At 42.3% G+C, this 25,815-nt stretch overlaps 1 long non-coding RNA gene and 1 other non-coding gene across 5 annotated transcripts in view; both read left to right on the top strand.

The window, feature by feature from the left end:
• The window catches only part of LOC144291711 (uncharacterized), a 211,727-nt gene that overhangs the window by 82,269 nt on the left and 103,643 nt on the right, over positions 1 to 25,815 (top strand). For 2 of the 4 annotated variants that reach the window (XR_013359111.1, XR_013359105.1), the window contains one exon: positions 7,109 to 7,284. The exons of the other annotated variants lie outside the window; for them this stretch is intronic. This is a non-coding gene — a long non-coding RNA (uncharacterized LOC144291711). Of the gene's footprint in view, positions 1 to 7,108; positions 7,285 to 25,815 lie in introns of those variants that run through there. 4 annotated transcript variants of the gene reach the window in all.
• Positions 1,268 to 1,374, top strand: LOC144292030 (U6 spliceosomal RNA). Its single transcript, XR_013359568.1, has one exon. It is a non-coding gene; the product is annotated as a U6 spliceosomal RNA (small nuclear RNA).

The raw sequence follows: 25,815 nt of genomic DNA, 5'->3' as shown, positions 1-25,815 counted from the left end.
GGTGTACTCACGCCCAAGGCACTGATGCACACTCAGCCAGGCCCAGAGACAAAAACAGCTGCCTGGGTCTTCTTGGAGAGAGCATGAGTTGGCTACAAAACCTGGGACCCACCTTCACTGTGGTTTTTATTTTATGCCCTGGGATACCTCTGGTTGGACTGAAGGACAGGGCTGCAGGACACCCCCATGCCTACTTGATCCAGAACTGCTTTCCTTTTATCTGTCTGACATAATGGGACTCTGCTGAAGATTTTGTTAAAAACTTTTGGACATCATTCTCTTCTCTGAAAGAAGTAAATATCTGTGGTGGGTATTTTCTCAATTTTGCAATAAAATTTACTCTTCCTAATTATAAAGGTAATATCATATGATTTAGAATCTTTGAAAAACACTGAAGATAGGAGAAGAATCCAACACTCAAAAAAGACCACCACTGTTCATATTTTTGTGTATTTCCTTCCAACTCTTTTTTTCCTTTTCATATTTTTATATGGTTCAGATGGTGCTATGTTAAGCAGTGTTTTTATTCATGATTATTCTTTACTTAAGATGATTTTCTTTCTTTTTTTTTTTTCTTTCTTAAGATGATTTTCAAAAGCATCTGTGATGTGGATGTTTTTACTTAACTATTGTTTTGATTCTTACTCTTCCTTTATTATCATAAATGACTTCATTGTAAAGCTTTCTCAAGTTTTGTATTTTTTCTAAGGGTCAAGCCTCAACAGTAGCATTGTAAATTTAAACATCTGGGTTATTTATTTAGTAATTTATTTACTCATTTACATATTTGTTTTATTGAAGTACAGTTAACACACATTACATTAGTTTAAGGTATACAACACGGTGATTTCACAAGTCTATATATTACGCTCTGCTCACTACAAGTGTAGCTACCATTTGCCACCATGCAACGCTATTGCAGTACAATTGACCTTATTCCCTGTGCTGTACCTTTTATCCCTGTGACTTACTCATTACACATGTGGAAGCCTGTGCCTCACACTCCCCTTCACCCATTTTGCCCTCCACCACCTTTCCCCCTCTGGGAACCATCAGTTTGTTCTCTGGATTTATGGGTCTGTTTTTGCTTTTTGTTTATTCATTTGTTTCCAAACACCTGGGTCTTTTAAAGGTTTTCGGAACATAACACAATTATTTTGCAAAAGGGGATACTGATTCACTTATGCACAAGCCATTTATGAAACTGCCTGTTATATCATACCTTTAATAGCACTGGGTATTTTCATTTAAAAATTAATAGCATCCTGTGCTCACTTTGGCTGCACATATACTAAAATTGGAACGATACAGAGAATATTAGCATGGCCTCTGGGCAAGGATGACATGGAAATTCGTGAAACATTCCATATTTAAAAAAAATTAATAGCTTCTTGTTTCTTTGGTTATCAGTGAATTTGAACATTTTTATATTTGTTATCTGGTTGTATTTTTAGGGTGTTTTTTTCTAAAAAACAATTCTGACCCTTTGCTTTCCTTCTTAAAGAGTCCCTTAGCCCCATACTGCCTGCAAGTAGGACAAAGTTCTGTGGAGCATAATGGGTATAAACACACGCATCTGAACCAGAGATATCTTTTCCAGCTCTGATTTTCCATGCAAACTCTGTGTGACCTTTGACCAGTCCCTTGATCTTCATTTTAATTTCCTCACCCACAAAAATAGTAAAAACAATACTAACCTTCTAGAGTCATCATGAAGATTAAATAAGATCCCTTGTAAGGAACTCCACCATAGGTGTAAAATACAGCTCTAGATCTGTCATTGTCATTTCTGTCATGACAATGAACAAGACCTGTCATGAGGGGTGCTGGGGGTCTCAGTTCCTCAAGCATCTGCCTTCGGCTCAGGTCATGATCCCAGGGTTCTGGGATGGAGCCCCACATTGGGCTCCCTGCTCAGTGGAGAGTCTACTTCTCCTTCTGCCCCTCCCCCTACTCATGCTCTCTCTCTTTCTCTCTCTCTCTCTCTCTCTTTCACAAATAAATAGATAAACCTTAAAAAAAAAAATCTGTCATGAGACTAATAGCCAACAGGTAATGAGAGACTACTTTCTACTCACCAGGCACTGTGCTCAGCCCTTTACCTGTATGGACTCAGACTAGCCTCACAACAGCATGTGAGGGAGATGATATCATTATGTTTATTTAATAGATGAGGGGACTAAAAAAAAAAAATAGATGAGGGGACTGATGCACAGAGAGATAAAGTAACTTGCCTAAAGTTCTATCACTGGGAAACAGCAAAGCTGGGACTTGAACCTTTAATGTTTGGCCCCATCCTTTCTCTAAGGCTTCCTCACCCTGAACCACAGGGACCTACAGGGCCTTCCCTAACACACCATGCCCTCTTATCCCTGTGCCTTGGCTCCTGCTCATCCCCTTCATGAATGGGTGTCTCCACCCTTCACCTCGAAAGCACTGTTCACCCTTTAATATCTGACTTAAATGTCCTCTGCTCTGTGGTCAAATCAGCCTCTCCTTCCCTGGCTGGTGCTCAATGGTCACTTATACTTTCACCCCTAAAACACTTAGCCCATTGTCTGTGTGATTTTATGTGCACTGTGTGTGTGCACATTAATGTTTTGCTTATATGTATGTCTCCTCTTCTAGAGTGTGAACTTCTTTTTAAAAATATTTTATTTATTTATTCACGAGAGACACACAGAGAGAGGCAGAGACATAGGCAGAGGGAGAAGCAGGCTCCCCATGGGGAGCCTGATGCGGGACTTGATCCCAGAAATCTGGGATCTCGACTTGAGCCAAAAGCAGACGCTCAACCACTGAGCCACCCAGATGCAACCTAGAGTGTGGACTTCTAGTAGACTTCAAATTCTTTTTCCATGGATCCCTAATTCCTAGTATGATGCCTAACATCTGAGAGATGCCTGGCATCTTCGCCTTGCATGGGTGAACAAATGGTCACCTTGCACTTACAGTGAGGAGTGAACAGGTGAGAGAACTGGAAGTTTTGGGGCTTTCTGGAGGTCTTCACACAATCTCTCCCACCTGTGTTCTGCCTAGGACTAGTCCTGTAGTAAAATAGGCTTTTATACTGGCCGTTGACTCCCCACTCACATACTGTGCAGAAATGCCTGTGGTCCCCAGTTACATACTCAGATCACCCAGAGAGCATCAGCCACACACTCCAAGGTTTGCATTCCTGCTGCTGGTGCAGGGCTGGGCTGCTGCTTCTCAGCTGGCCTTGTACCTGATGTCCCCAGGCAGCCAGAGGAGACATATCAGCACCTGTGTAGACTCCAGAAAACCAGCTCTTTGAGAACTTGCTTGTCGGCAGGAGCAGGTGGCTGTATACAAAGGCACGAGAGGTGACCCAGAGCTAGCTGAAAAGTGTGTGTATACAGGGGGAAGGACAGAACTTAGATCCTGAGGTTTTCAGGTGAGATGTAAGAGTGAGCACAGCATATATTCAGGGGAAACCCAGAAATGAATGTGTGCAGCTAGTTGTTGTATTAGCTACTCATTGCTGCTGTAACAAATTACCGCAAGTTTGGAAGCTTACAACAGCACACAGTTGTTCTCTTGCCATAATACTAGAAACTAGAAGTCTGAAGTGAATCTCAGTGGTCCCAAATCAAGGCTTCAGCAGGGCCATACTCCCTCGGGAGGCTCTAAGGGATGACCATGTCCTTGACTTTTCCAGTTTCTGGAAGGTGTTCTCATTCCTGGGCTCATGGCTCTGCATCACATCACCTTTTCTCTCCCTGCTTTTTTTATCATCCCTGCTTTTATCATCTTCTTCCTCTTCTGTTCCAAATGTCCTTCTCCCTCCTTCCGATAAAGACATTGGTGGTTGCATTTAGAACCCACCTGGTTAATCCAGGATAATTGCCCCCTGTCCAGATCCTTAGATAATCCCATCTGCAGCGTCTCTTACCACATTAGATGACATTCACAGGCTCAAGGGTCTCTGGGGACCCTTATCTAGCCTACCACAAATGAGTGTCACGGTGTGCTCTCATGGTTCTCCCCACACAAGAGTGAGATGCAAGACCCGCTCATTGCTCTGCTCCTTCAGCTGACACATGTTTGCCAGCACCTACTCTGTACCAGGCTCTGTGTTAGGCACTGGAGATATAGAAGTGGCCCAATCTCACCTACTGGCCTGGAAGGGGTGGCCAGTTGAAGAGCACCTGCAGTGTGAGTGTGACAAACGCCACAGAGAAGCTTGTGGGGAACAGAGAGGGGCTATCACTTCTGGTGACAGATGAAGGAAGGGGTCACAGGGCAGTGAGTCCCCTGAATTTATTCTTAATGGATGAAGAATTTTTCAGGTAGACAGCATGTGGGGGAAATAGGAGTCAAAGCAAACAGCAGGGACTGGTGTGTCGGCAGGTGCATTGGAAACCTCTAAAGTGCTGGGAGATGCTCCTCTGTGCCCACCTCTGGACTACCCTCCGCCCCATCCTGCCCTCCTGAGGCCTTGCTTCTCACAAGAGCATATTTGCACTTTCTGCCTCCACCTCCTTTTCCCATATGACTGCTTGGGTGATGGGCACCATCTCTCTCTCCTCTCCTCCAGATGTGCCTTCACTAAGCCCCATTGGCATTGGTTCCTCTAGAACATGCCTCCTGAGTCCCCATATAAGCCTTTTAATGCCTGACTCCCCACAGGCAACTCAGCCTGCACTGCAGGTGGGAGCTCATATCCACGGGTTTTGTGGAATGATTCCACTGCAAAGCTCACGGGCACAATTTCTGTAGAGATTATGAACATTTGACAGTGAGGCTCGAGGAAGGCCAGGTCCAGAGTGGAAGCAAGCATTTAACACCGGGCTTGTAGAATGACACATCTCTCCCCAGCATTATTGTATCTGCTGAATTAATTGCATGGGGGCTAGAAGCTCCCTAGAAATAATGAGGACAGTTCATGCATATCGGAGAGGAGGGGTGAGACTACATCCAGAAGCTAGAATTCAGGGGAGACCACAGGGTCTTGGGTTAGAACCCACCATGGCAGAAGGATTCTGACTCAGGAACATTCTAAGCCTCACAGTCTGAGCGTAGAAGAGGGGGCCATGGTTCCTGGAAGAGTAGGTACCTGTCTTTTTTAACTCACCCTCCGAGTGCTCCCTTCGGCAGCACATATACTAATATTGAACTCACCCTCCAAGCCATCCACCTCAGTGTCTGTTACAGAAGAGCAAAAGGCTTACAAATGAAAATAAGTCTACAAATAAAGGTACAGTTTTAATGCACACAAACAACTAAGTGTGGGATCCCTAGTAAAAGTGCAGAATACAGGGAAGTAGGGGAGGAAAGGAGGGGCTCCCCTACCCCCAAGGCCAGAGCAGTGGACACCAGTCAGTAGGCAGGGGCCCAAGACAGGATGGGAGATGGGAGGAGGAGGGAGGGAGGTAGATGGCCTGGGGGCAGATCATCCCCCCACCAGTGGGGCAGGAGGGATGGTGAGGACAATAAGGAAGCAGACTCCCCCAGAGTCCCTCCCTACAGCCCCCCCCCCCACACACACACACACTCCATAGGCAACTTTTTTTAGATGGGGGTTGTTTGAGTCTACCTGCTGTCAAGGCTTTTGTGAGATTCAAAGGAAATCAAGATCTAGGTGCTTTGGAAACTTTCAGGTGCTAAGCAGTTGTAAAGCAAATGAGATTTAGGAAGGGATTATAATAGGGCATCATAGTTCCAGGTTGGGGAAGAAAGTGATAGGAAATACAATTTGCTTTGAATGTGCAAGCTTTTCTTTTCAACTTTTTTCATCCAGGAACACTGGAAATTTTGACGGGACCCATATCTCCATTCACTCATCCATTTATTCATTCATTTATACAACACCTGCATGCTGCTGCTGCTGCGGCTGCGGAAGGGCAGGCCTGGGCTGGGTGTGGAGCTGCCACAGGGAATGTGGCACAAGGAATGTGGCCCCTACCCCCCAGAGTGTCTGCTGCATTAGCACTACCTCCCCCTGGGCCACTGGGGGATGCCAGGGTGGGGGGCAGGGCCTGGACTAACAGGGTATCATAGAAGGGGCATCTCTTTCAGGCCCTGGAAGCCAGGGACGTCAGACCTGGTGAAATGCCGCCTGGTTCTGTACTGTGCTTTTTAAGAGCTGCTGACAGCTGTCATTAGCTCAGCGTTAGGACAGGAGCTGTGATAATCACCGCTGAGTGGCTGTAAACACCGAGCTTCCCTGAAGAATATTCAGAGCATTGGGCAACTTGTTAGCTTTTGTCTGGGCTGGGGAGAGGAAAGGAAAAGGGAAGTTCTGTCAGAGAGAGCATTTGCCATAGAAAAAACACAAAATCAATCGTATGGTTCTAATTTAATTTTAATTCATATTTTTATACGTGGAGTTTGTTAGAAGGGCTGACATTTGCTGGAAAATCTATAAGGGCTGAATTGTCCTCGAATTAGAAGATTTTTAAAAGAAGTTCTTTGCCACTGGGTTGCAATTTGTTAAAACAAACAATAGCATAACCATGCTGCAATCGGATGCCAAGATATTACTGGACTCAGCGAAAATCAAGTAATCTTTTTTAGGTTCTATTCTCTCCCAACTAAGCTCCCCAGCAATGTCAGAAAATGACAAATTGCAGGATGAATCTAAGAGCAGTGCCTTCAAAAATACAATAGTTATACAAGCCATCTATTGTTAATGAAGAATATAATGCAATTTGCCTGTCTGTAATACAATTATGCAAATCAAAGGAGGAACTATCCCGAAATCTCTTTACATTCCGATTAAAATGAGATAATTTATCAAACAGAATATTACTGATTATGTTTATGTGTTGCACATTAATCCTGTTACAATAATGTATCCTTCTCCTAATGTAATGGATTTGTGCAATCTAACAGAAAATGACTTTTATACTATCCACAATTATAAAAATATTCAAAGCATATCCATCCCAGTGCAATAGCACATGTCTACAACTGTACAATAAACCTATTAAAACAAGCAGAGCTTATGAATGTAACCTTCATCCCAATAAAGATGACAGTACATTCAATTTTATTGTGCTTATTATGTGAACAACTCCATAGATGATAAATACTAGGAGTAAATTAGTTTAACCTTCTTTATCTTTTTTTTTTCTTTCTTTGTAAGAAGAAAAGTGGACTTGAATCTATAGCATCTGGATCCTTCCCCCCATCTGGATCCTCCTTCAGTTGGTCCTTCCCCCCATCTGGATCCTCCTTCAGTTGGTCAAATATGACGTTATTTTGTACAGGAGAAATTTCTGGGGAATCTTTCATAAATGAATTTAGTCTTATTCTACCTTATGGTAGCTGTTTGAACTTGGTATGTTTCCATAGGGTCAGGAAATTTACACAACTTATCCCTTCCCATGCTGTATGTATTTGTGTGTACTGGGAAATATGTATGTTCTGGATGAGAATATGGCTTGAGCCTCAGTCATGTAGAGGGGCACACGAGTCTCCATTCTAACATGTACATCAGAGCCAAAAACTAATGAGTAGTATTGTCAGGAAAAACAAGAGCCCAAATAATTGGCCAAGATCTCACTTGCACTTCCATTGCCAAGGATAATCATTTTTGCATTTAAACTAATCTCTTCCACCTTGACGAGAGTCATTAGCATCTGACAGTGAGTGATAATGTGCTTAAATTTCACACCTCTTGGCCTTGTCTGCATTGTCAACATTTCCCACATGCATACCTCCACACTAGGCATACAGGTTGACTTAAACAAATGTTTATCTTTTGTGGCAAAATTGTAAACCTCGGTGTTTTGCAAGTTCTCAAATTGTTTCTCTTGCCTTTAAACACCTTTAAGCCAGTTTTGCTGCAGGTTACACCTGAGGTATTATTTTCCTCACAATGCCAGGGTTCTCTTCTCCCTCTGATTAGACTGACCTGCCAAGTCAAGGAAAGAAAAACTCTATGAAAAGCAGCATATTTTTTTTTCACTTCTAAACAACTGAGTGTGCACTCACACACACATGTAAACACAGGGTACAACAGACAAATCTATCAGCCTTCACCTCAGCAAGGCAGTGTTTGTTCCAACTATAAAAGGGTTCTTGTGCTCCTGAAAATAGGGTGAGGAAGGAAGGGGTCAAAGGAAAGAAGAAAGGGGGGGTGGGGGAGGAGGGAGTCATTCATTGTTTAATAAACAATGGCTTCATAAAAACTGCTCTTACCCAGAGTTTTTTGTTGTTGTTATTGTTGTTGTTGTTGTTGTTTTTAAAAGATTTTATTTATTTATTCATGAGAGACACAGACATAGGCAGAGGGAGAAGTAGGCTCCATGCTGGGAGCCCGATGCAGGACAATCCTGGTACTTGATCCTGGGACTCCATCCTGGGACTCCAGGATCACACCCTGGGCCAAAGGCAGATGCTTAACAGCTGAACCACCCAGGCATCCCATTAACCAGAGTTTTTGAATGGCCTTTCCACGTAGACTGTTTAGAAGTGAAAGCTAGCTAGCTGTCAGCCCTCTCCAGAGGGCAGAATTCCTATAGAACAAGAGTGGCAGAGTTGGACCATGGCTTGTAGTGGCTCACAGGTATTCATTCTCTTTTCATGGTTTACCAGTTGTTTTGGAGAGGCATTGACTTGTTTTCCCTCAAGCATGCACTGTCTCAAGTGGAGACATTTGATGAAGGAGGAACGCAGACTGCCCCAGGGCTGTGTGGGCCGATTTTTGCACCCCTGCTCAGGATGTAGCAAAGGAGCATTTTCCACTCAGTAGGATTTCCCAGGCCAGAGCAAGAGATCTGGAAGCTTAGACCCATTAAAAATGGGAACATTAAAGATGTAGTCATAACAGTGGAAGTAAGAAGTCTGAGGGATAGCACATATGGAAGACATCAATCTCTCTGCCGGCCCAGAAGGAGACCATGCTTCCCTTTCAGACCCTAATGTGGTGGAGGATGGACTTATAGTTTAGGGTTGGAAGACAATACTAGTGAGAGAACAGGATTTTGAGGGTCCTCTAGGTTCATCAGAGTCGTGCCAGTCTGTCTGAATGTGCTGTGTGCACAGATACATGTTTGTTCTCCACTTGGTTTCTGTGGCTCTGGTAGATGGGTTCCTTCATTGTCTCCAGCTCACCTGCGTGTCAGAGGAGGTCTAGGAATCCCAGTCTAAAGAAACTGTGTGGAAACACGTCTGGTGGAAGACAGAACAAGGACATCCTGAGCACGATGAACAATTGCGAAGAATGCATCTCTGTATTCAGTAAATATTAACCAGTACCAACAACTGCATGTCCAAGCAATGTTCTTGGCACTTGGTATAAATCAGTGAACAGAGAGACACAGATCTCTACCTTCACGAAGTTTACAATTTTAGAGGAACAGAATAGACAGTAAAAGAGTAAACGATATAGTGTGGTAGGTAGCAAAATGAATGCTGGATAAATTTTTTTTAAAAAAAAGTAAAACAGAGAGAGATCAATCATGAATGTGGGAGAATGTGGCCTGCAATCTTAAAAGGAATTCTACTGTTGGTGTCAGACTTAAAAAATATATTTTTTGCTTGGAGTAAAGCAATCTGTCTAGTTAAGGCCTCTATTATCATGGGAATATGCAACTAACTAGCATTTCCATAGGTAAGTGTGAATTTTGATATCCAGGCCCTTTAGGGGTCTGTTCACCAACTGGTAACTTCCTAGAGTTTACAATCTAAAATAAAAATACAAGAAGAAAATGGTGATTCCATATTTGTTCATTATTCTCTTCCACTCTGGACAATGATCAATAGTTTTAATTGGAATAAAATATTCATAATTGCTTTTAGCCTGATTATACTTAGTTGAGGCAGCTTAGCTAGGTTTCTTTAGAAGAAAAGTGATTTAGGGATCCTAAAAGATACCATGAGGAACTATGCTTGTCCCCAAAGGTACATGGAAGGTTCAGTTTCTTGGTAGAATTTCCGGTTTTAGCTGAGGATGTCAACCTTGCCCTGTGTCCTTGAACTAGACTAATGATTCAAATAAGAATGTCACTAGGGCTCAGTCCAGTTGGATGCAGAGTACAGCTCTGATGCTGCAGTGGACCACCCAGATCCCCATCTAGGATGGAGGCAGTCATTTCCCTAGCTATTGGGAACACTAGCAGCATCCAAGGTCATAGCCCCTCCTGGGGCTCAGTGATTGGCCAGCTAGCGGGGATCATAAATGCCTGGTCCCCTTGCCTGGAGCAAGGACAGCTCTGAAGGGCTCCCCTTGGGACAGCTGAGACCTCTCCTGGGCTGGATTTCAGCAGGAAGCTGCTTCCTTTACTTCCCCCACCATAAGCATCCTGCATGCAAATTAACTTCCCAGAGTCTGTTTCCCTGGGCAACTGATCTAAAGAACTTTATTTCAGCTCTGTCTGCAAAGAGCCACTGCAGAATCAACAATTTATACTGATTATGCCTTTGTACTTACACTCAATTTCATGATCTTTCTGCCAATTTCTGATCCTGTGGCTCTTTCTCCTATATCCAGTTTCACCCTCTCCGTTTGGATGTATGATGCCTTCAGCTTCCTGGGTTTTAATCTCTGCCCCTACCAATTCTGGCTTTTTCTCTTAAAAAAAAATCCCATCCCTTCTAGCCTCCGCTACCAGGACATAAAGCAGAGGGACTACCTTTCCCTCTCCCTCTGTCCTGAGCAGCTGACTTCAGAAATGACTTTTCCTTATGGGTCACACAGCCCTCTCTGCATCCAGTGGTGAGACTCTTGCAGCCTTAGGAGTAAAACGCTGTAACAAACGGACACAATATGCCTGAAATTATGGGCTACTCACAACATTAATGGGGTCATTCACTTACAGATACTCATTGAGTTTATGCACACATACCGGTTACCAAAGCACAGTGTAGTTGAAATGAAAGTGCAACAATTGTGGTTTTCAGTGATAATATTTTTATGATGATGGGTCTGGGTTTGAACCCCTGGCTTAAAGGGTCATAACTGACTTAAAAATACACTTTGATTTTTCCTGAAATAATCCTCCTCTTGGTATAATATTACCAGAGGGTTTCATAGGCACCGCTTTTCTCGTGTTATTTACTCCAAATGAAACACCACCCCACTGTAAGTGACTTTTTGGTGCCCCTTAATATCTCAAGAATTTTTTTTTTTCAGTGCCTGTCTGTCTAAAATTATCCACGGCTCCTGCACGGGTGGGTAGAGTTAGTGTCTCCAAAGAGTTATAAATCCAGTGTCCCCACTGAGCCCATTGTTTCAGATCCAAAAGTGTATGAATTGCAGCCCCAAGATTTTTCTTTATTCTTTGTTATGAAATAGGTAACCAGATCTCGCTGAATGGAAATCCTCCTTCGAAGACTTTCTGGCATCCGACTCCACTTTCAACTCTTGCAAACCTTATTTTGGAAAAATGGTCATTTATAATATCAACATTTCTAGATCATGTTTTAAAGACGGTTACAGGCGTTTGGAGTAACCACATGCCAAAGCTGTCTACTTCTAATCTAACAACCCCCTAGGTTGAAACCAGAGAGAAACTTAAGAGACAGGCGGCCAAGAGCCAAAAAACTCTTGGGGGATATTTATAATCCCCCAATTCAACCAAAATTGTTTCCACTCAAAATTAATACTTGGAAACAGATTTTGAAGCGCAAATTTAGACTCTGCCTTCAGTTTCTTGGGCTGTTACAGAGCCAACTGCTTGAAATAAATGTATTTGAAGCTGATTGAATATTAAAATTAATGTCTGTTACATTGAAAAGACAAATATCACATAGTATTTAAAGAGATGATCGTCTTCATCCCAGAGCTCTCATAGCCAAGGACCAAGTGTTGGCAGATGTCCATGGTGAGAAAGGGTAGTTACCAAGTGCGTGGACTGTACCTCTGTTTACGCATGTGATTCCCTTAAAGCTCGACTAGGACTCTCTTGTTTGGTTAATGTAGCTGCAGTTCATATTTATGGAGGGAATGTGATATGCTGGAAAGCATTTTGTCCTTGGAGTTAGAAAATCTAGGTTCAAAGTACTGCTTTATCAGTTCCAAGTACTAAAATCTTAACAAATCTTTTGGTCTCTTGAAATCTCAGTTTCTTCAGATGTGAAAGGAGGTGAAACAGCCCTGCTCTGGCACTCTCTCACAGTAGTTAGATGCTCAAATAATGAAAGAAATGTGCAAGTGCTTTATCATTCTTCCAAATGCATGGTATTACTTGTGCTTTTTTTTAAACTTACTTTTTAAATATCAACAATGATTGCCATCTCAAGTCAGAGTATCAGACTTTATTTAACCAGAACATTGCTGTGAATACAGAAGCTTAAATATAAAGGAAATGGATTTCCCAAAGATGATCCCTTATACTGGACACTAATTAGGGCATTGTCTTTGTCCCATATCTCTACAGAGACATTTTTCTGAGATTTTAAAAGATGTGTGTTGGCCACTCATCACAACCAATTTTAAAAGTTTGAGATTTTAATTATATATTTATTTCCATATTCACGCATTGCACAAAAATGTTTTGATGATACATGAAGTTCCAGACAATATTCTATGTTAGGACTGCCAGATAAAATAAATTTGAATTTCAGATAAACAGTGAACAATTTTAAAGTATAATAGTTATATTTTAAATGTATCCTCATAGTTAAAATTGCCCCTGGAGCGTTGACAACCAAGCCAATGTTTTTAAAATACTATGTTGGCCAAAACTAAAAACATATTGCATGGGACATATTTACACTAAAAAGTTATTCACTGATTATATGAAATTCAAGTCTAACGGAGCATTCTGCCTTTTGATTCGCTAAATCTGGCAAGCCTATCTATTAGTTGGGAATGTTGTGGTACCTGCCCTCAGGCAGCATTTGTCCATGGAGTAACACAGACAACAGACAAGTGAACAAAAAAACAAAGGGAGCGTTATGAACACAAATATAGCTGAGTAGGGAGATAGTGATGAGGATGGCCTATTTTAAAAGGAGTGGAAGGGATATGACTTGAAGCAGACATCTAAAAGCAGCAGTAAGTCACATAAAGCTACAGGGGAAGAGCCCCCAGAAGGCATGGCAAATGGAAAGACCTTGGTGGCAATGAACTTGTCAAATGTGAAGAGCTATGAGAAGGTTATGGGACCAGAGCCCGGTATGGGAAAGGTGGTATAGGTGAGATCAAGGATGGAAGGTGAGGGTCCTTCTTAGCACGAGCAATTTGTAGGCTAGGGATTTGGTTTTCATTTGAGTGTGATGGGGAGCCATGAGAGGGTTTTCAGCAGGGGAGTGACTTGATCAAGCTAATAATGGAGCTTTAGGAGCTATGTGGGGAAGAGACTGTAGAGACACAGGTGAGAGCACGATGCATTAGGAGATTATCACAGAGTCTCAGTGAAAGGTCTTGGGGACTTAGATTAGGGTGGAAGCAGTGGAGTTGGGAAGAAATGCTTGGAGTGTCATGACTTTCAAAGATGGAGCAGCAGAACTTGCTGTTGGGTTTGATATAGAGTATGAGGAAATGTTGGTGTGAGTGGTGGTGCCATTTACTGAGATGGAGAGAAGCTCATTTGGGAGGAAGTGAGACATTCTGGTTTGGACATGTTATATATGAGGTGTCCATTAGCTACTTGAGTGATGGCAGTGGGATCTGAAGGTAAGCATGTAGGATGAGCTTGGAGAAATAGCAGAACCCAGGCCATCGAGGACCTCACTGGCCATAGCAAAAAATCTGGAAGTTATTTTAATGTTACAAAATGTTAACAGATTTTTTAAAATACAGAAATGAAGTAATTTAACTTCCATTTTAAAGTATCACTTTACTGGATGAAAAAGGATTGGTGGGGGGGTAGGGCATGGAAATGAGCACTGTGAGTTCAGGGCTTCCTACCTGAACAATCTTGTTAGATTTTAGATTCTTTTTCAAAATGTACAGAATGAAGATTCTGAATTCCTAGCAAGCTCCCAATGACACAAATACTTCTGGTTGTGGACCATACTTTGAGAAGCAAGGTGATAAGAGACTATTATATAATAAAACTGGCGAGAGATGATGGTGGTTTGGTGCTGGTGGCCATGGAGAGAAGCGGGCAGATGTGAGATATAATTTGGAGGCAGAAGTGATAGGAGAGGTGTTGGGTTATATGTGAATGTTAAGGGAGAAAGAATAATCAAAGATGACTCTCAGATCTCTGGCTTGAACAACTGGACAGGTGTTAATGTCATTTATTGAAGTACAAAAAGCTAGAGACGGTGTAGGTTTTTTGAGGTGGTGGTGGGGGATGGGAAGTTTTGCTTTGGATATGTTAGGGATGAGCCACCAGTGAGAGAGTCAAATAGACATGCCACGTTGGTAGTTGTATACAGGAATCTGGAGTTCTGAGCAGAGCTTTAGGCTTGAGTATAAATTTGTGAATCAGAAACACATAGAGATTATTGAAAACCATGGAACTAAATGTGCCAATTTAGGGAGAAAGTGTAGACAGGGCAAAGAAAATGGCCAGGGATTGAGCAGTGTAAGAGTGTATATCATATCCCCCAGAACTAGATGTATGGCAAATATCAGGAGCCAAATACCTACAGAGCTCATCAATGCCAGCCATGCAAGTAAATGAGGGCTGGATATAAGACAATAGGGAATGGTGAGGGCCATAGATCTCCCAAGTGTGTATGACTCACCTAGATGGTAGCTACCATCCCACTCTACCAGCTGATTGGTGCCAAGCAGTAGGCCTAGATCCTCCAAGTTTTCAGGAGAAGCCAGAAATACAGATTGTTTATGAGAAACCCTTTAAGTGTTGGCAACCAAGCCAAGGCTCGCAAATACTATGTTGGCCAAATAAAATACATCAGTGGGATAGGCCTAGCCCATGAGCTCCTGGTCTGCAGCCTCTGGCATAGACCCTTTAAAGTATCAGATTTAACATGAGCTGTTTTGATTATTACTGTGGAGGGAAGGCGGTGGCCTGGAAGGTTTATGGCATGGAGGGGTTTACAATTGTCCTGTGGTACAATTCTGAGTCACAGTCACTGGTTTACAGAGTTAGTGAGTGACTCCAGCTAAGCACTGAGCACCCACATCGCTGCCAGACTTTGCAGTTCTCGCCTCATTGTGATATGTAATCCTCGTGCAGCAGAAAAGGCCAACTCAGTGTTTTTGTGAGGAATGGTTGCATTCAGTTTTAGTTTAAGTTGTAAAGTGGTGAAAATTTGGCAGGGGACCTCATAGGGGAAGGTATATATAGGAAACTAGTTGGAAATATGACTCAGGAAAAGATACCAGTCTTGATAAGATTTCCAGAGCCACAAATGTGGAGGTTTGCTAAGGTCTCTAGAGGCTTCTCTGGAGGATACTTTGGAAGATTTCTGAATATAAAAGGGAGACAATATACGGTCTAGTTGAGCACCTGAAACCGGGTAAGAATCCATTTGCTTCCTAATGGCAGCACAGACCTCCTATAAATTGAGAGCTCAGTTGAATATGAATTTCTCAGAAAGGGGAGGCTTGTATTTGGTAATGAGGTATATGTATGTTCACTAACTTGTAAATCTTTGCTCCTCTAGTTCACAGCAGTCTTGGGACACAAGGGTGGGGGTAATAAACTCAACTGTTTTTGACTTGAAGTGCCCCAACCAATGTCTTCACACAATACCCAAGCTTTCCCTTACTTCCTCTATCAAGTTCTCCGAGTATGTGACACACTAGAACACAGATGGTCCCTCTAGTTAGCATCAATATTCCTGGTCTTTGCTCTTACCATGGTGGTCCCAACTTGTGATTTAATGGCCAGCACCACTGGCAAAAAGAAACTAAGATGGAGCTTGCCACTGGTAAGAAGAGGCCAGTGCAAAGCACCATTTCCCCTCACTTCACTAAGGAGAAAATTATTCTCTCTGCCTCACTATCCTCATCTGTAAACAGAAATAACAATACAGATTTAATAGGAATAGTAGCGCCCTACTGTAGTGACTAGTATTCAGTAGGTGCTTAATCATTTTCTTTCCTTCCATTTCATTTTCATATTTTCCCCAAATTTCAAAGTCTTGGATTCTAAATTGTGCATCTCCCAATCCTTCCTCTTTCAGGAGGCCAAGGGGAGGATAGAGGAAGATGACCCCAGAGTTCTACCTTAATATCTCAAGATTCTCTAGATGGGAATGCACATTGAATGTTTTTTTTTTTTTTTTGCCCTGGATACCTTGACCCTTTCTACACATAATAAATCAATTAGTAAGCATGGCCCATTTATTCTACAAACTTTTACTTACTTACCATATGCTCAGTGTAAGACATGATCTTGGCCCAGGAGGGGCAAGCCATCCAGTGGGGAATATCTGACTTGTAAACAAAAAGTGCCATAAAGCATTGCAAATATGTATTGGGTGGCAGATGTTGGAGCCAGATCACCCTCACATCTGGAAAAAATATGGGTTGCAACATTTTCTGAGCAATGTCTTCCCCCAAAACTCTGTAAAAGTACTCAGCATGCCAGATACACAGGGCATGATGGTGTCTCTGTGTTGCCCTCAGACCTTGTTGAGGCCAGTCTTCCTTACAGAAGAGGACAGAGGTCCTCTCCTCCCATAACAAGGCAGGAGATTGTGTGGATCATTAGGCCCAGTCTCTCCATGTGTCATGCAGTGGTATCAATCTACATGAATCTCATTATACCAAGGGACAGAGAAGAATACACCAGCTGGTCTTGAAGAGAGAACCAGCCAACCCCAGTCAGAAGGTCAGGGCTGGAAACTGGGTACCATGTGGTGAACAGAACATATGGCTTCCCTCTTGATGTTTCCTGAGGGAAACACTGCTCTCCCGGCTGACGGGGCTGGGAATGAATGGCCTGCAGACTCCTGTTTTCACACAGTACATCAGGTCTAAGCGAAAGGTTTGTGCTGCTGCCAGGAGCAGAAAGTGATGGCTCGGTGTCACTTACAGAGGAGAGGATGCTTTAAAGCAGACCCTGGCTCCTAGAGAGCTTTGGATGGGGCCTCCCAGGACATCTGGTCTCCAAGGCTCACCCAGAGCCGCCCCTTCCAGGCAACTCTCAGGGCTGGGGAATGCCTTGCATGCTTCAGACATCTGGGGTGTTACTCAGATCTTTCCCCTCCACCTCCTAGGGAAGAGAACTGTGGTCTATAAATGAAGATTAAATAAAAATAGAAGCAGATCATTTATTTGAGCAAGAATAGCATGGCCTGCCTTTTTCATTGGAGCTTTCAGGGTCTTAATACTATAGATTATTGTCCAGTCTGACCATTAAGCACATCAACCTGACTTGAGCCATTGGGCAGCAGTCAATAGTGGCAAGAGCTCAGCACTGCCCTCTGGACCATGGACTGAATTCTGGATCCTTTTTTTTTTTTTTTTTTTGCTTAAGCTTGATTTCTCCTCCAGACCTACCGCTAGTTGTCTTGGGTCCTAGGACCCACACTTGGTCTTTGCTTTCACTCTGCACTTCTAGTGCAGATTTTGCCTTCCTCCTCAGATGCACTGCACACCCCAGTCCCTTTCCCCCTTCCTTTCCAGCCTCCACTAGTGATACTTTCCCTTCCTGCTTCCCCAGGATATCCTTGTTATCTGGCCTGCCTGGATTTGCTTGTTGAGGCTGCCCCCATCCTTCCAGATCTTTCTGTCCTCCTCTTTGAGAAATTTTTTAGGGATATCCTCTGACTCTAGGTTTAACAGGTGCCAAATCAGACCTCAAAGAGCCCAGAAGGCAAATAGGTAGACACGGGAGAGTGGTGAGGACTGGGGTGAAACTCAGGGCACTTTGGCTTCAGATATTGTCACTTTCTGGAGCGCAGGCCCTGCGATGCCAGTTCTTCCAATTTTCAAAGAGAAATCAAAAATCTGAAATTTATGTAAATTTTCCACAAAAACATTTTAAGTTACTATTTTTGCATGTTAAAAGAAAACTCTCATAGTATGGAAGATTTATGAGAAAAATAGGACATCCTACCCTGCTCTTCTCTACCATCCATAACTCACATAGCTGTTCTAGTATGTAACCCATTTCTTGATTTGTCAATTTTCAACATTATCTACCAAATTCTAAATTTCTAGTACAGTAGTTCCATGAATTCCTTCTCCCACTTTCTCTTTTTTAATCTCAATATGATTACGTCATAATTGTTGGTTATGTCAATAGTCCACGTTTCTTTTCTTAAGATTTTATTTATTCACGAGAGACACACACACACACACACAGAGAGAGAGAGAGAGAGGTAGAGACACAGGCAGAGGGAGAAGCAGGCTCTTTGCAAGGAGCCCAATGTGGGACTCAGTCCCTGGACCCAGAATCACCCTTGAGCTGAAGGCAGACACTCAACTGCTGAGCCGCCCAGGCGTCCCATTAGTCAACATTTATATCATTATCACTGTGTAAAAACTAGTGGGCCAAGGAGTTCACTATGATTACATTTCCTTTTTCAAACATCTTCTATTCTTTATCTTTCCTGGATTTAACCATTTCCTTATGATTTAATTTCCTTGTTTTTTCTATATATTTTTTTTAATGTAGTAGGGTTTTAGGGGTCATTTTCTTCCCAAACATTCCAACAGCTCTCTCAAACACCCACCAGTATTATTTTCTATCTTGTGAAATGTGTTGATTCCACTTTTTCTTGAAGACTTAATCATTCTCTTGATCCCTGTCTGAATAAATCACTCTTTAGGCCTGCCACATAAATCAAATCCTAAGATTTTCCTTTGTGACTTGGAAGTGTTGGACCTCTATGTTCTTTCTTGATTTATTCTCTATTTTGTTTTTCTGGGGCACAGACTCCAATAGCTTTCCCAAAAAGGGCTCATGAGAAGTAAATTTTTATCCTTACTTATCTAAAAGTGACTTTATCCTATCTACACACTTGATTATTTTAACTAGGTATAGAATTCTGGATTGAAAAATCATAATTTTCCTCAGAATATTGAAAGCACTGTTACATTGTCTTTGAATTTCCCATATTGTCATTTCTGATTCCCAGTCTTTATGATGTGACCTGGTATTTTGTCTTCCTCTCGATTTTTGGTATTTTATCTTTGCCCATGCTATTCGGCATTTCAATTATGAGTCTTGGTTCTCTGCATTCATTGCACTTTGTATTTGATAAGCCCTACCAATTTGGAGGCTAGCTCTCTTCACCTTCTGGGGCATTTTCTTAAATTCTTTGATGATTTTCTTTCTTCTAGTTTATTCGTTCTCTTTTTCAAGACTATGAATAGTGAACTTCTTGGTCTTAAACTTTTAAATTTTTTCTGTTTTCTCTTTCTCTTTTGTCTTACTTTCTACACAATTCTCTCATTTTGGTGGTGGTTTTGTACTGTATCAGCTTGGTTAATCTGAACTATGTTTTCTGGAAACCTTCCATGAGTTGTTCCACTGTGTTGTTTTCCAACTGTATCAACTTGATTGCACTGGAATTACATTTCCCCAGATCACCTTCTCTGCATAGTTTAGAGTTATAGCCAGCCCAATGAAAAGTTTGTGTGAATTTGGAAATTTGGAAGGTGGACCTGAAGCAGCAGCCAGCACATGCTGGAGCTCATCATGATTAGATATTGTGAGTGGTGAGAAAGCATACAGAGGTGCCAGCAGGTTCCAGTGTGTCCTCTTCCCCACTCCACATAGTCTTACACTCTCTGTGTATCCAGCTCCTTTTCCCTATTTTTGGCTCCACTGCCCCACAGTGAACTGAGCCCACCAACAGATGGTTGCCTGCGGAAGTGAAGAGGCAACAGCCCTCCACACACTTTTATCCCAGTAACCCCTCATGGCCCCACTCCAGAAGCTGGCTGTGCCTGAAATCTCCAACTTGTCCATCTACACTTGTGTTTCAGGAGGCCTGATTAGGGATTCTTCCTGGATCCTTTAACTCCCTTTTTGAGACTTCCCCAGCTTCTCCCACAATTGTGTAAAGTCTCATTCCTATAAAAAAAATCCTCACTTCATAAGACTGATAGTGGTTCTGCTTCCTTGTGTGCACCTTAAGTAATGGAACATCTAATTGAATTTTTTACTTTGGCTAGTTTAGGTTCAATTTACAGGTGTATTTTCTTATTCTGCGATTGCTCTTTTGCTGTTATTTCTATTTATGTTAACTGTACTGAGTTGAACAATGCCCCCTCTTCCCCAAATTCAGGTCTACCTGGAACCTCAGAATGTGTGCTTATTTATAAATAGCATGTTTGTTGATATAATTAGCTAAGTTAAGATGAGGTCATTGAATTAGAGTGGGCCCTAAATCTAATGACTGGTGTCATTATAAAAAGGCTGTGTGAAGACAGAGAGAGACACAGGGAAGAAGACCATGTTACAACAGAGGCAGAGATTGGAGTGATGCAGCCACAAACCAAGAGGTACCAAGAGTTGTCAGCAACCACCAGAAGCTAGGGGACAGGCACGGAACACATTATTCTCCACAAAGTGCTATCATCTTCATTCCAGACATCTGGCTCCTGAACTGTGAGATAAGTTTTTGTGTTTTAAGCCAAACAACTTGTGGAAAATTTTTAATGGCAGCCCTAGGAAACTAATTTAATATCTTTTCACGTTTCAGGTTATTGATTTTATTTTTAAAGTTTACTTCTGATTTCTGCATTCTATTTCCTCCAGGTTCTTTTTCCTTGTTTGTTTGTTTTTGGTCTCTGACTTTTCTGTTGGTGATTTTCTCAAATTACTGGTGAGCCTTGTCTGGCTGTCCACGTTTAGGAGTGGAGCACTAGAAGTTAGTTAGAAGCTCTGTGTATTAAGTGAGACATTAAATGGTGGGCTTCTCTGCAGAGCACTTAGGCAGTGAGCCACTATTTTCACTGAGGGAGAACCTCCAATGTCAATGTATTAACATAGCTTTTACAAGAGGCCCTTGGGTTTATCTCAAGAATTGTCCTCAAACGTCCTCCTTTGTAAGTCAAGCTACTGGAAATTTTAAAATATGGCAGGGGAAAATATTGACAGTACTGCCATGGACAGATTGTCACTTAGTTTCCTTATTTTCAGCCCTATATCCCAGTGGCTCCCACCCCTAACTGTGCTTGTGTCCCTAGGTTTGGAGATTCTCAGATTTTATTTCCCCAAAAAGCAGGCCAAGTCTCTAGGCAAGGGACTTGCCTAGGGAGGGATGACTTGCTTCCTAACAGCTCGGGATGTTTGGAGGGCAGGAGCTCCAACTATTCCACGTACAACTACCCAACTAGTTACTATGGCATTGGTCTTACACCCCATGTCTTCTTTATAAGGTTTCACATTCAGAAGCCTCAAGTCTTTCCAGGGTGTTCAGGGCAAATTGGATTCACTTTTATTAAGTATCATTCTCTGTGAGTCTCCAGATTGAGCCTCCTCCTTTCTAAATCAGGTCTCCCTCTTCCATCTGCCCCGAAGTCTGTTGGAAGTTCTCATTTGCTATTGTCTACTGTTCAGGCCTTTTGGTCTTTGTGGCTTGAAACTTTTTAAACTTTTCTTTCACTGCTATTTTTCCTGGGTAGGAAGAAAACTAAATACATAAGGTCTGTCCCTCCTGTTAAATTGAAAGTATTTCTTCCAGTTTTCAAACAATAGCTCACATCTTAAAACAAAACAAAAAGCAATTCTGACATAGAACAGTCAGGGTCCTATTTGGCCTGTGGGTGTTTTGATCTCTGCCAAGGGCTTACTGTGGAGAAAAAACGGAGATAGGGTATAAAGCTGCCAAGGCAATAGCAACAGGGCTGCTAGTATCAGGAAGGCACCAGAAGAAGCAGACAAATGGGCCACTCTGTGGGAGAAAGAGGGGCAGCAGAGCTTCCCTGCCTGGACCCAGCATCAGCAGGCCTAGACTGAACCTGCCAGACAAAGTGTGGGAGTCATGAGCCCAAGGATGCTAGATAAGCCTCTTGGCAAGATATTTTATGGGGCTGTGTTCCTTATCTGTTTCTGCATTCCAAATCATCCCCAAATTTAGTGGTTTTGAAGCAACGGACACTTATTATCTCATAGTCTGTGAGTCAGGAATACAGAAGTAATTTAGCTCATGACCTCTCATGAGTTGCAGACCAGAGTTGGCCATGGCTGCCATCAAGGGACAACTTCCCCAGGGCTGGAAGACCTGCTTCCAACCTCACTCATGTTAGCATGAGTAACAGCCTGACTGGTGGCTGAGGCCCCAGTTCATTCATAAGTCTTGTATCCATGATGTGATAGCTGGTTTCATCGAGTGAATGATCCAGGAGAACAGGTAGAAAGCTGTGGTGCCTTTTATGACCTAGTCTCCAAAGCTGAACATTGGCACTTCCACTTTATTTGTTGGGAATGAGTCACTAAATTCAGATTTTTCATAGTGAAGGGACTCAAGCTCCCTCTGAAGGAAGGAACATGAAGGAACTTGTGGACATTTTAAAACCACCACATGAGCCTATTAGGATATCTTTTCTTTTCTTCTTTCTTTTTATAGTTTTTAAAAATCTCTCCTCTTTTATTCACCTTCTCTCTCTGGGATGCGTGTTTTCTGCTTAGAGGTCCCCACGAATTTTGGGAGGTGGGAACAAACTTATGTAAAGTGGATTACCTTATTTAATTGTTACAGCTCTCCCTTCAACACTTTCTGAGGTCGATACTGGCCTCATTTACAAAGTTCAAGTCTTCATTAAACAGATATTTCTTTCTTGAGTGCACGCCGGGTGCAGGGTGGGGTATAGTGCTGAACAACACTCAGGGTCTGACCTCACCTAACTTATGTTCTCACTGGGCTTCTATTCTGGGGGCTAGAGAGAAGTTGAGGTATGTGCCCAAGGTCATAGAGCTACCCTATATTGCCGTCATTGGAAGTGGACTAATGGGGGCAAGGACTGAGAGCAAAGAAGAGAGGGTTTCTTCTTGGCTGCCCAGCACTGCTCACTGCCGAGGAGAGAAGGAAGGGATAGAAGAGTCTTTAATCAGACAAGAGGCCATACATATGTCAGAGTATACCTACTGGGTCAAGACTTTGGGAAGCAGAGGGACAAAAGCCTGGACTCTGCTATCTTCAACCCAAAGAGCCAGCAGTATGGGTGTCCTGGGAAGGATCGACAGGTCAGATACTGGGAAACAAGGATGATTTTCAGGCTTCCTCTTATCACCTGTGCAGACAGCTCTCCCCTCTGCCACCTAAAGGACTTGATCTGGCCTTTTCCCTGCCAATGCATTCAAGGACTGAACATCTTGTGACCGGGGGCCTCAGAAAGAGACAGACCCAAGGTCAGGCCAGATGATAGCATGTACCCATTCCGGAAGAAGCTTATTACAAGTTTGGAAACAAAACTTGGACAGTCTTAGGGGATTAGAGCAGGGGCTCAAACAGGAGGGAGAAATTTTAAAAAGCCAGAGGTGAAAAAGAGGAAGGAACACTTGAATTTCCAGATGGGGTGGGCTGATTCTGGAGCTGTTGGAGCCTGGGTGATGTTGGGAGCTTTTCTGCTCTGTTGCGGTTGTAATTACAGCGTCTGAAAGCTTGCGTGACATTGCTAATTTTAGAGAAAATAGGACACTGATATCTGTAAGAACACTCAGGCTCAGGTTGCTGATTAGTGCTTCCACGTATCACAGAATCAAACCCAGAAATAGTGTAGGCATTAGGAAATATTATTATTAGAAGAATATTCGTAACGATGGAAATGAAAAATGTAAATGCCAACTCTTTAGAGAGGTTTAAAGAGATTAATTGGAATAATAAAACAACTGGAAGTCAAATTGGTTATGGAACTCTGCTTCGAAATGATGAATTCTATTTGAAGTCTTTTTCCTTTGGCACATTCTTTTTTGGCTAAAATGTAAAAATAAATTAGTAAAACATAAGTGAGTGAGCTTCTCGAAACCATGAAGGACTGTATGATTTGGGATATGCTGACCAAGTATTTTCCATTCACTGTGGGGAAAAAAATGTTCAAAAGAAAGAAAGCTAGATAGGGATGGAATATGGTAGGTGGATAGGCAAACTTGCGGGCAGAAAGTGAGGTACTTATCAAAGATCATTTAAGAAATAATTTCTGTAGAGGAATTGGAGATGCCTTGCTTGAAAACAATTAACAGTGGCATAGTCTTAAAACCACAACTAGAAATACTATAAACAGGAACAGGGTTTCGAAACAGAAAGAAAGAAAGAAAGAAAGAAAGAAAGAAAGAAAGAAAGAAAGAAAGAAAGAAAGAAAGAATAGGGGTGGGAGATAAGAAGGGAACAATGTTTAGGCCAAGAGTAAATAATGCATGGGCTTATTTGCTTGTTTAGACTAAGAAAATAATTCACGTGCAAAAAGCAAAATTCATCATTGTTCTCAGGGATAATAGCCTAAAACACATTTGACCAAAAATGTGTTAGACCACACAGATGCGGGCTAAAATCTTACCACGTTTTCTGACATGGTGGTGGTCACAGTATAGTCTCCTAGTTTGTAAATTTAACTTTCAGGGTGCCTGGGAAGAATATGAACTTTGCAGCCATGCAGAGATGGGCTGAAACTGTGTGACTTCCTGCCCACTTTATTTTGGGGTGCCCCTTGGTTCCTCTGTGTTAGGAGAATAATTGTGTTAACACTTGGGGTTGGCCATGATTAATGAGGCTGTGAGTGTACAGCATCTTGGCACATATTACACACCTGCCAGCACCTCTTTTTTCCCTTTACTTGAAGGGAAAATCACTTGTGAAAGGCAACTTAAAATGTGATATGCTGCCATCACCTAAGCTGCCTGAGCCCCATGCCTTTGGGTCCCTTCTCCAAAGTTTTATGCCTTGAGCATAGCTTTGGACAGCTGTTGGACAGCCCATAGGCTAGGGGAAGCTCTACCTGGAATCCTGCAGAGTGTTTCGGATTTCATGCTGAGGATATTAAAGGGAAACTATTAGAACAATTAAGCTGAAATAGAAGTATGTGCTTAATATCTGTGACCCTTAGACAATAAATCAAAGTTACTGAGTCATTAATCATATCTTATAAAATCTTTGCAGACAGCCTGGCCCTAGCCCTTACTGGCTGTGCGGCCTTGGCCAAGTCACTAAACTACTCTCTCTGTTTTCCCAGCTCTGAAATGAGGATAATAATGGTGCCCATGACATAGGGTAGCTGTGGGGACTGAATGAGATGGTGTGTATAACAGTGCTCAGTGGAGAGCCTGGCACAGATTGGGCACTCCATCAACAGCAGATAAAAGGTAAACAAGTAAACAAAAATCCTCATTCCTCTTAAAGTGTAAAGGATAAGCAGAGTTTGTGCAGTACTTTGGTGACTTTTGGCTCTCAGCCCTGGCTATATAATTAATCACACTACAGCGAACTCTCGATTATCTGCACTAGTGAAGAGCAGAGGTGTGGATAATACAAAACAAGGAGCAATCTAAAAGTCATTTATATCTTTGGCTTTGGAATGAAGTCAAAGAAAGACACATGCACGTGTGCACATGTGTGCACACATTTACATTTTTTTTGTCCTGGCAAAGGCTTCCAGGTTAGAAAATCCATCAGCCACAGGAGGCTTTCTAGGGACAGTGGGTGAGGCAAGGTACTCTTGGCCCTTAACAAAGGATCTAAAGGATATATAAGGCATATTTTAAATTTTAAAAATATAGAATATATACAAATATAATTGTCATTACTCTTATTTTTAAAATTTTATTTATTTGGGCAGCCCAGGTGGCTCAGCGGTTTAGTGCCGCCTTCAGCCCAGGGCGTGATCCTGGAAACCTGGGATCGAGTCCCATATCAGGCTCCCTACATGGAGCCTGCTTCTCCCTCTGCCTAAAATCTTTTTTAAAAATTTAAAAAAATACATAGTTTTTATTTATTTATTTATGAGAAACACAGAGAGAGAGACAGAGACACAGGTAGAGAGAGAAGTAGGCTCCATTCAGGGAGCCTGATGTGGAACTCAATCCTGGG

The sequence above is a fragment of the Canis aureus genome, chromosome 20 (genome assembly GCF_053574225.1).
Source record: "Canis aureus isolate CA01 chromosome 20, VMU_Caureus_v.1.0, whole genome shotgun sequence".
NCBI classification, from domain to species: domain Eukaryota; kingdom Metazoa; phylum Chordata; class Mammalia; order Carnivora; family Canidae; genus Canis; species Canis aureus.
Note: the sequence above shows the minus strand (reverse complement) of the source record. Positions and strands in the feature narration are given on the sequence as shown.